The sequence below is a fragment of the Stomoxys calcitrans genome, chromosome 5, assembly GCF_963082655.1.
Source record: "Stomoxys calcitrans chromosome 5, idStoCalc2.1, whole genome shotgun sequence".
NCBI classification, from domain to species: Eukaryota; Metazoa; Arthropoda; class Insecta; order Diptera; family Muscidae; genus Stomoxys; species Stomoxys calcitrans.
The window spans coordinates 58670595-58682065 of record NC_081556.1 but is presented as its reverse complement, the minus strand read 5'-3'; positions in this window follow the sequence as shown (position 1 = coordinate 58682065).

The following is an 11471-nucleotide window of genomic DNA, read 5'->3' as shown; positions in this document are numbered from 1 at the left end:
TCCTTATGTTGCACTTTTTCTCCATAGCAATCCACCAAACTACTGAAGCGTAAGTACATAAGTATTGGTCAAACACGCTCCTGTAGAGCCAATGGACTATCCTCAGATTCATATGCAAGACCCTTTCGGCCCTTCTGCATAGCTCGTTCGGATTCTTACCTCTTAGAAGAATTATGACATCGTCTGCGAAGCCGACGGGTTCAAATCCCTCCTCAATCAGCATCCGTAATAGGTCATTTATGCCATGGGACACACAATTTACCCACCTGTTCCTTAGCATATGGTTTATCCAGTCTTTAAGGATCGGGTCCACCCGGTACTGGTCTGGGGATTAATAATGGTGTTTACAGTACGTTCCATAGTTTTGAGTAGAAGGTACGTAAGGCTTATGGGTCTGTAGGCCTTTGGTGTCGCATTAACTTACCTTGCGGGGATTGGGTATAAACACCACCCTTGCCTCCTGCAGGCTTTCGGAGTATATGCAAGCCCTAGGCACTTTGTGAAAATATTGGCCAGATGAGGACAATCTAAATTATCGGATTCGGCGCTGTGCGTGCTATTTTAAACCTAATGTAGCGATGGTCAGAGAAAGATTGTTCCATGGAGACGTTCCAATCATGAAACTCATCGATTAGATTTTCCGAACATATTGTCACATCTAATACCTCCTCCCTAATCCTATTAACAAATGTAATGGCGTTACCATTATTAGGTGTTATTAGGTCGTTAGTATTCAAGAACTCTGCCAGGGCTTGGCCACGCTTATTAGTGTTAGTACTACCCCACGAAATGTGGCAGATAAAGTGATGCCAGGTATGCTCCACCGTCTCCCTGTCTCACCACTGTTGCATCCGATGTTTACAACTCTGGGGAAAATATATAATTCAAATTTTTATGACAAATAACGCAAGTCCGAGTACAAGTGTTTGCACAGAATAATTGGTAGTTGATAGGGTTTAGTCCAGTAACTTTGTTCCGGGTCGTCCATGGCTCCTGAATTAAGGCAATATGAATATCGCCCTTGCTGTATTCTCAGTATTCCGAATCTTGAAGTCGGTGATGGGTCCGTCGTCAGGTCCCTGTTTGTTAGGCTGTTTTGGGGCTCTCGCCACTGCACTGCCTGATATTTTAGTATTAGGATCTTTGCTTCTCTTAGTCTTTCCAATATTGAGAGATGCCGTAATTGTCTCGTTGTCAGCTCCCTGTTCGTTGGGCAGTGTTGAGTCACCTGCCACTGCACGGCCTGATGTTTAAAAATGAGAATTTCTGCCTATCCTTGTCTTTCCAATCTTGAAAAAGGCAGCTTTGTTCCTGTAGTGCGCCATGCCTTTAGTCTTAGCCAAACTCGTCACTCGGATATCCATCATTCTCACCAGGTCGAGCTTTGCGCTCTCCCAGGAAGCGTGAATACATCTGACGAGCTGTTTGACGGTATCTATACATTCCCCCGACGTAAAACGCAGCGCAAAGATGTCCACTCTATACTCGCAGCTCATCATTTGTATGGGTGGACCCTCTACAGAGTTCCACACATGTTCAAAAATCCGATCGTTAACCAGATCTCCACTTGGGACCGATGATCTGGTGGAATCATACCAGATGCACAGCCGATATTGATGACTGCATAAATCTGCTCATCTCTGTTGTGCTTTCTTGCCACTCTGGCGTAAGAGGGCGGCTCCTTCCCATTCTGAGCGACCATCTTCCCCTTCCGTGATGGCTGTGGCCTCAGCTTGGAAGTCACAGTCCTCCATGAAGACTCAGAGATGGTTGGCTTTGTTTCCCAGAGTACTTGAGCGGGGAGCTCTTTTTCTTCTTCAGCATTTAGCAGTATTATGCTCTTCGGGAGATCTGATTCTTTTTCCAGCTTCCGTAGAAGTGCTTGGAATGTCAGTTCTATCCCTTCCAGCATCCTGCACTTTCGCCTGATTGCGCTGCCGGTACATAGTCCTGTGTCTCCTTCGTCGTGCACCAGATCTCTTTCTCGGTCTGCTTGTGAGCTTAACAAAGCCATTGCTCACTTCTGCCGTCATCCCGATGCCCTCATCTCTCGATTCGGCTGCGATGACTGTTTCATTGACACAGTCGCTGTCTGAATCCGATTCAGAAATACCACCCTTACTTAAAGGCTGGGGACGAACTGTGCATCCCTCTGGTTTATCCGTCTCTTCCTTATTAATTAGTCTGACCACTAGTTGTGCGCTTGAAGCATTACTCTCGATTACAGGGGCCAAGGCACCCACACCTATAGGAGGCAGGATGCACTAATAAGGTGAGGTCATGCGAACAGCAGAGTAAAATTTTTTTATTTTTGTTTTCATTTTTCAGTAAATCTAAATGTCAAAGGCTTTATATCACACCTGTGATATTTTTCTAAAATCTTAAAATGTAGTTTCATTTGAACTGATTTTCCACACATATGCAAAGAAAGCAGTGTTATGATGATGAAAATACATTTATAAAACACATTTGTAAAAGATAAGTTGTAAGGTTTTATTTCTAAAACCACTTTGACATCGGCATTAGCCACTCAAGGTAGTTTTGTTGGGGTAGATTTTTGTTGTTGTGCTAATGACCCTACCTCTTAGTTGTACCATTTATAGGAGGGGAGGACAACACGTCACGGCCTGACGCCACCACCGCAGATGTTGAGTCCTTGGAGTCCATTTCTAGTCTACCAAGTCAAATTTACCCAGGTAGTGTACTGCAAACAGCTGAGTACAATTTTTTCTCGCGGAATACACTATCTGCCAACGAGATTTCATAACGTTCGATGGTGTGTGTGCTTTATAGTTAAGAATAAACTATAGCACACACAAGCAAAGGAAATGGTGGGAACTATTGGGTTGCCCAAAAAATAATTGCGGATTTTTCACATAGTCGGCGTTGACAAACGTTACGGTGAATGAACACATTTCGAACCGAACACTGATTTTGGTAATAAAATTCAATGATTTGCAAGCGTTGCTCGTTAGTAAGTCTATTCATGATGAAATGTCAAAGCATACTGAGCATCTTTCTCTTTGACACCATGTCTGAAATCCCACGTGATCTGTCAAATACTAATGCATGAAAATCCTAACTTCAAAAAAATCACCCTTTACATCTTGCACGTCGGCATCAATCCTAGCTCTGTGGGAATTGAGGCGGCTGCATCTGCCGGAACGTAATTGAGCCAGAACCACTCTGGTTTGCCGGGGGAGGTCGATTTCTTCGGGTGCAATGGGTGGCGGTCGTTCTCCAAGGACTACATTCACCCGGTAGCCAATTAAAGCGTCTGCTACCGTGTCTGCATGAATGTTGTTCAGACCCGCTTGATATGCCGCTTGATCTAGAGGTTCTCTCTTGTAGCGCTGGACCTCACGCTCTAGATCGTGTAGATCTACCTTAAGGCTTCTGGGCGGTGGGTATCTATCCACAAAATGATGATTTGGATGATTTCTGCAATAACAGCTCAAAAGGTATTGCTTAGACAGCATGTAGTTATGTCTTCGCACTGGTAGGATCTTTGTCTCCTGATGGAGGTGGTCCACATGACAACTAAGGACACAGCCCGTCGCAGTTCGGAGGGCGGCATTCTGACTGATCTGAATATTATTCCACTGCGTGTCACAAAGTTGACGTGACCACACTGGCGCTGCATAACTTACCACAGACCGGCCAATTGCTTTGTACGTGGTCAACAAGGTTTCTTTGTCTGCACCCCAAGTGCTGCCAGCGAGTGACTTGAGGACCTTGTTTCTACTTTTGACTTTATTGCAGATTGCTGTGGCATGTGGGGAGAAAGTGTAGGAGCTGTCAAATGTGACGCCAAGTATTTTGGGACACTTGATGGTCGGAATCATTTCTCCATCGACCATCACAATCAGCTCAGAATTCACCACACTGTATTTGTAGTGAACAGTGTGGCTGAAGATTTGGTGGCGGATATCTTCAGATTTTTTGCAGCGAAATATGAGGCAAGCTCGTTGAGGTAGACGTTCAACCTATCGCAGATATCATCAATGGGTGGGGGGCCTGATGCCATGATCGTACAATCCTCTGCATATGATATGATACGATCTCTATGCCGTCTGGAGAAGGTGGGATGGAGGTAGAGGTTAAACAGAGCCGGAGATATCACCCCACCTTGGGGAACTCCCTGTTTCACCCTACGGTGTTTTGACTTCTTATCCCTAAATTCCACAAATGACTGGCGGGCACACAGATAATTCGCGACCCAACGTTTCAAGCCAGGCTGGAGGGACGTGTTGGCTATGTCCTCAAATAATTTGGCATGGCTGACCGTGTCGAATGCCTTCGATAGGTCCAGTGCCACGAGGACCGTCCTATCACATGGCCTGGGTTGATTGAAGCCACGGCAAATGTGTGTGGTGATGACATGCAAAGCTGTTGTTGTGCTGTGTAGTCTCCGAAATCCGTGTTGATGCTCGGCGAATGGAAATTCTCCTACGAGGCTCGGGAGGAGTAATCCCTCAAGCGTCTTAGCCACTGGTGAGAGAAGGGAGATCGGTCTGTACGACTCCCCCAAACTCGGGTCTTTACCAGGCTTCAGTAGCGGGATCGCTCTGCCCATTTTCCAGACATCGGGGACTATAAGAGTGTTCAATGACAGGTTAAGGACAGTGGTAAGGTACTCAACTCCAGGTAAATCCAGATTCTTTAGCATCAACGTAGAGATTCCGTCGGGGCCCAACGCCTTGGAAGGTTTGGCGCCACGGATGACATTCGTAACTTCGCCCACGGTAAATTGTGATGGCTGTTCATCGGCTCGGAGACCACGAATACGGCGAATGGCTCTCCTCCTTGCCCTGTCTCTCTCGGGATGCACAATAAATTGACGGTTGAACAACCTGGCGCATCTCTTCGGATCAGTCACGGTTAACTCGCCAAAAGTGACTGAGGTCCTGTCGTCCCGTCTACCGGGGTTCGAGAGAGATTTAACAGTGGCCCACAATTTGCCTGCACCGGTGCCTAAGTTACATTGCTCCAAGTGTTCCAGCCACAAATTCCGCTTATGTTCGTTGACTACCCTGTTTATTTCCAGATTCAGCTCGCTGATTCTGGGGTTAGCGGGGTCCATAGCACGAATCCCATCACGCTCGTCTGCGAGTACCACTGCTTGCGCCGGGAAATTGGGTCCAACTTGCGGTATTCGACCGGCTGGTATAAAGCGAGCGGCTGCTGCGTTGATGATGTCTCGGAATTTCCTCTCGGCCACAAGCACATCAGAGGGGGGTGGCAGTTCATTGAAGCGGCGATTGGTATACTCTCTGAAGCCAGTCCAATTGGCCTTCTTGTAATTGATGAACGTCCGGCGCTCAGAGGTTATGAAGTCGGGTGGTCGGTCGATGGTGAGGATTATGGGGAGGTGGTCTGACCCCAAAGAGATGACGGCTTGCCAGGATACGTCACTCAGGAGATCAGGGGATGCGATTGAGATGTCTGGCGAGCTGCTGCACCTCCTCGTAATCCTAGTGGGGGCATCCTCATTCACCGTGCAAAACGTGGAGCTATCTATCTGCTCTGCCAAAGCTGTGCCACGCTGGTCGTTACCTAGGGGAGAATGCCATGACGAGTGATGTGCATTAAAATCCCCCAGAACTAGACGACTATGGCCAGATAGCAACCCACTAATGTCGGGGCTGTAGGCCTGGCCATTAATCGGGACACAGCTACCAACCGGCGGTATATACACGTTGTATATCTCTATCTCGGCAATACCAGACCTGACTGCTACCCCCATACATCCTATGTATGGGTCACTAGCGTCAAGCGCAGGCGAGATAGGTCTATACTGCACGGAATGGTGTATAACGAAGGCCCATCCCCCACCTCCATTCCTTGAGCGATCCTTACGTAGCACATTGTAGCCGTGACAACTGTGCAAGCTGCAGGTGTTAGTCAGCTTTGTCTCCTGGATCCCTGCGACCGATATGCTCTTCCGACTCATAAAATCTACAATCTCATCAATCTTGCCTCGCAGTCCATTGCAGTTTAACTGCAAGAACGATACATTTCCCGGCACTGGCCTGGCAATAGTAGGGCTAGGGTGCTGTCGTTGCATAAATTGCCGTACGGGAGAGGTCGGGGGGGTCACATAGTCCGACGACGAGGACGCCGAAGGCGACGACGGCGACGCTTGTGACCCACTGCTGGCTATGTTCGAACAGCACCTAGCGACATAGCCAGTATGACTATACTCCCGTAGCTAGGTTAGGCCAGAGCAAGAACGGAAATGTACCCACTCCAAGCACCGGTTACACCTCACCGACACTGACCGATGATGAAGGCGGTTCTGGCAAACGGAACAGAACCAGGGTCCGGGGTTCTTTTCAATCCCGGCACGGACCAGAAGCATACGGAGAAGGCACTCCGGGATGTGCCTCTCCCATGACGAAAAAAGACGAACACGTACACTGAGGCGGCAGCCCTTGCCGATGAAGATTCCATCGGGTCAATCCGGTGCGTACAACCGGCTGCCATGGGATTGCGGATCTGTGTCAAGCTTCCGCTCAATGTGTCAATTTTCGATGGCTTTAGCGTAATAACAACAGCCGGAAGGAAAGACAAACAGGCATCGTTAAATCGCTTTAAAAATTTTACGACGATCAATTATATATATATGTATTTTGTAGGGACGGAAATGGATATTTCAATATGTTGCAAACGGAATGACCAACTATCCTATGGTGGTGGGTAAAAAAATAATGGATATTTATGGAATAATTAATGAAGTTACAAAATTCAAACCATTTTCTATAATTATCGAAAAAGTGAAACACAGTGCATGTCCCAATTTTGTTTGCGCTATTTTCTGTGGGACTCGTTTTGTCTGATTTTAAGTTGCAGTAATTATTATCAAGACTTGATAATTTAAATAGAATTACACTAACAAAGTGATTGATTTTTGCTCTATTTTTGATTTCTAATAATCGAAAGAAATGCAAGAAGTGAAACATCCACTCGGTCGAATTTCATCCAAACTAAAAACCTACAATGCAAATAAAAATTATATTATAAAAAAATGTATTAAATTTTTGTAAAGAATCTTAAGAAGACAAAAAGTAGAAATACGATAAGAAAAAATACAAAAGGAAGTCTAAGTTTATATTTATTGCGTTTTTTTTTTATAACAATGAAAGGAAATTAGAAACATAATAAAGAAAACGTATGACTATAATAATATATATTTAATACATATCGTAATAACCTAGAAACTTAATTCAGCACCTTGCTGTAGCATAAGTAGGTTATGAATATGTTGTTATTGTTGTAACCACATTTTCATGCGGAGGTGGCGATCCACGTCGAACTCCTGTGGGTGAGCAGAGTCATTCTGACCGATCGCCTCGGGAACAGGGTGGTCATTTGTTTTTTAAAGGCGTCAATAACTCGGCTTGTCATATCAAGCATCATAGGCACTCAGTATTTGCGCTAGAGCTGGCGCCGCCCGGCCTCTCACTGAGACTCTACTCTCGATAACGCTGATTGTCCGCGACTGCCGTTGCAGTTACTCCGTGTCAAGCATTCCACTATTCGCAACCTATGGACGCTGCTGCTAGTATCCGATGATTGTTGTTGTTGTAGCAGTTTATTGTGTTCTATCTTTCGTCTGCTTGATTCTGTTGAGTGTCAAGACCCAGGAACTCTGCGACTAAGATGGGTTGCGTCCACAGGGATCTGGGTCTGAGTCGAGTGGGTCTGGCCGGCCAGTTAAACAGGTGACGTGTATCGTGCGGTCCCTGGTTACAATCGGTACATACATCTTGCACGTCGGCATCAATCCTTGCTCTGTGGGAATTGAGGTGGCTGCATATGCCGGAACGTAATTAAGCCAGAACCACTCTGGTTTGCCGGGGGAGGTCGATTTCTTCGGGTGCAATGGGTGGCGGTGGTTCTCCAAGGAATACATTCACCCGGTAGCCAATTACCGCGTCTGTTACCGTGTCTGCATGAATGTTGTTCAGACCCGCTTGATATGCCGCTTGATCTAGAGGTTCTCTCTTGTAGCGCTGAACCTCATGCTCTAGATCTACCTTAAGGCTTCTGGGCGGTGGGTATCTATCCACAAGATGATTTGGATGGTTTCTGCGATAACAGCCCAAAAGGTATTGCTTAGACAGCATGTAGTTATGTCTTCGCACTGGTAGAATCTTTGTCTCCTGATGGAGGTGGTCCACATGAGAACTGAGGAGACAGCCCGTCGCAATTCGGAGGGCGGCATTCTGACAGAACTGAATATTATTCCACTGGGTGTCACAAAGTTGACGAGACCACACTGGCGCTGCATAACTTACCACAGACCGACCAATTGCTTTGTACGTGGTCAACAAGGTTTCTTTGTCTGCACCCCAAGTGCTGCCAGTGACTGACTTGAGGACCTTGCTTCTACTTTTGACTTTATTGCAGATTGCTGTGGCATGTGGGGAGAAAGTGTAAGAGCTGTTAAATGTGACGCCAAGTATTTTGGGACACTTGATGGTCGGAATCATTTCTCCATCGACCATCACAGTCAGCTCAGAATTCACCTCACGCGTATTTGTAGTGAACAGTGTGGCTGAAGATTTGGTGGCGGATATCTTCAGATTTCTTGCAGCGAAATATGAGGCAAGCTCGTTGAGGTAGACGTTCAACCTATCGCAGATGTCATCAATGGGTGGGCGGCCTGATGCCATGATCATACAGTCGTCCGCATATGATACGATCTCTATGCCGTCTGGAGGAGGTGGGATGGAGGATAGGTAGAGGTTAAACAGAGCCGGAGATATCACCCCACCTTGGGGAACTCCCTGTTTCACTCTACGGTGTTTTGACTTCTTATCCCTAAATTCCACAAATGACTGGCGGCCACACAGATAATTCGCGACCCAACGTTTCAAGCCAGGCTGGAGGGACGTGTTGGCTATGTCCTCAAATAATTTGGCATGTCGAATGCCTTCGATAGGTCCAGTGCCACGAGGACCGTCCTATCACATGGCCTGGGTTGATTGAAGCCACGGCAAATGTGTGTGGTGATGACATGCAAAGCTGTTGTTGTGCTGTGTAGTCTCCGAAATCCGTGTTGATGCTCGGCGAATGGAAATTCTCCTACGAGGCTCGGGAGGAGTAATCCCTCAAGCGTCTTAGCCACTGGTGAGAGAAGGGAGATCGGTCTGTACGACTCCCCCAAACTCGGGTCTTTACCAGGCTTCAGTAGCGGGATCGCTCTGCCCATTTTCCAGACATCGGGGACTATAAGAGTGTTCAATGACAGGTTAAGGACAGTGGTAAGGTACTCAACTCCAGGTAAATCCAGATTCTTTAGCATCAATGTAGAGATTCCGTCGGGGCCCAACGCCTTGGAAGATTTGGCGCCACGGATGACATTCGTAACTTCGCCCACGGCAAATTGTGATGGCTGTTCATCGGCTCGGAGACCACGAATACAGCGAATGGCTCTCCTCCTTGCCCTGTCTCTCTCGGGATGCACAATAAATTGACGGTTGAACAACCTGGCGCATCTCTTCGGATCAGTCACGGTTATCTCGCCAAAAGTGACTGAGGGCCTGTCGTCCCGTCTACCGGGGTTCGAGAGAGACTTAACAGTGGCCCACAGTTTGCCTGCACCGGTGCCTAAGTTACATTGCTCCAAGTGTTCCAGCCACAAATTCCGCTTATGTTCGTTGACTACCCTGTTTATTTCCAGATTCAGCTCGCTGATTCTGGGGTTAGCGGGGTCCATAGCACGAATCCCATCATGCTCGTCTGCGAGTACCACTGCTTGCGCCGGGAAATTGGGTCGCACTTGGGATATTAGACCGGCTGGTATAAAGCGAGCGGCTGCTGCGTTGATGATGTCTCGGAATTTCCTCTCGGCCACAAGCACATCAGAGGGGGGTGGCAGTTCATTGAAGCGGCGATTGGTATACTCTCTGAAGCCAGTCCAATTGGCCTTCTTGTAATTGATGAACGTCCGGCGCTCAGAGGTTATGAAGTCGGGTGGTCGGTCGATAGTGAGGATTATGGGGAGGTGGTCTGACCCCAAAGAGATGACGGCTTGCCAGGATACGTCACTCAGGAGATCAGGGGATGCGATTGAGATGTCTGGCGAGCTGCTGCACCTCCTCGTAATCCTAGTGGGGGCATCCTCATTCACCGTGCAAAACGTGGAGCTATCTATCTGCTCTGCCAAAGCTATGCACCGCTGGTCGTTACCTAGGGGAGAATGCCATGACGAGTGATGTGCATTAAAATCCCCCAGAACCAGACGACTATGGCCAGATAGCAACCCACTAATGTCGGGGCTGTAGGCCTGGCCATTAATCGGGACACAGCTACCAACCGGCGGTATATACACGTTGTATATCTCTATCTCGGCAGTACCAGACCTGACTGCTACCCCCATACATTCCATGTATGGGGCACTAGCGTCAAGCGCAGGCGAGATAGGTCTATACTGCACGGAATGGTGTATAACGAAGGCCAATACCCCACCTCCATTCCTTGAGCGATCCTTACGTAGCACATTGTAGCCGTGACAACAGTGCAAGCTGCAGGTGTTCGTCAGCTTTGTTTCCTGGATCGCTGCAACCGATATGCTCTTCCGACTCATAAAATCTACAATCTCATCAATCTTGCCTCGCAGTCCATTGCAGTTTAACTGCAAGAACGATACACTTCCCGGCACTGGCCTGGCAATAGTAGGGCTAGGGTGATGTCGTTGCATAAATTGCCGTACGGGAGAGGTCGGGGGGTCACATAGTCCGACGACGAGGACGCCGAAGGCGACGACGGCGACGCTTGTGACCCACTGCTGGCTATGTTCGCACAGCACCTAGCGACATAGCCAGTATAACTATACTCCCGTAGCGAAGTTAGGCCAGAGCAAGAACGGAAATGTACCCACTCCAAGCACCGGTTACACCTCACCGACACTGACCGATGATGAAGGCGGTTCCGGCAAACGGAACAGAACCAGGGTCCGGGGTTCTTTTCAATCCCGGCACGGACCAGAAGCATACGGAGAAGGCACTCCGGCATGTGCCTCTCCCATGACGAAAAAGACGAACACGTACACTGAGGCGGCAGCCCTTGCCGATGAAGATTCCATCGGGTCAATCCGGTGCGTACAACCGGCTGCCATGGGATTGAATAGGTAGTACCTATTCCGAGATATGGATATATTTTGTTTCTTTGAGGAGCGAGATAAAAACACGTCCGCTCCACTCATCGGCTACAATAATAATAATTATTATTGATCTTGAAAGATATAAACTCAATATTCGGTAGTAGGACAACTGCCACTATCTGTAAAATTATATATCTTGCTTGTAATTTTTGTTGTTGTAGGAATGTATTGTTCGCTGAGACGTCAGCCCTAGCCGATGAAGGACTCTTTAGGCCATTTATACGGCGCATCATGATCGTAGTGTGTACGTGTTGATTAAAGCTTTTGCCAAAGACGGTACATCGATTTTTTTCTTTGAATT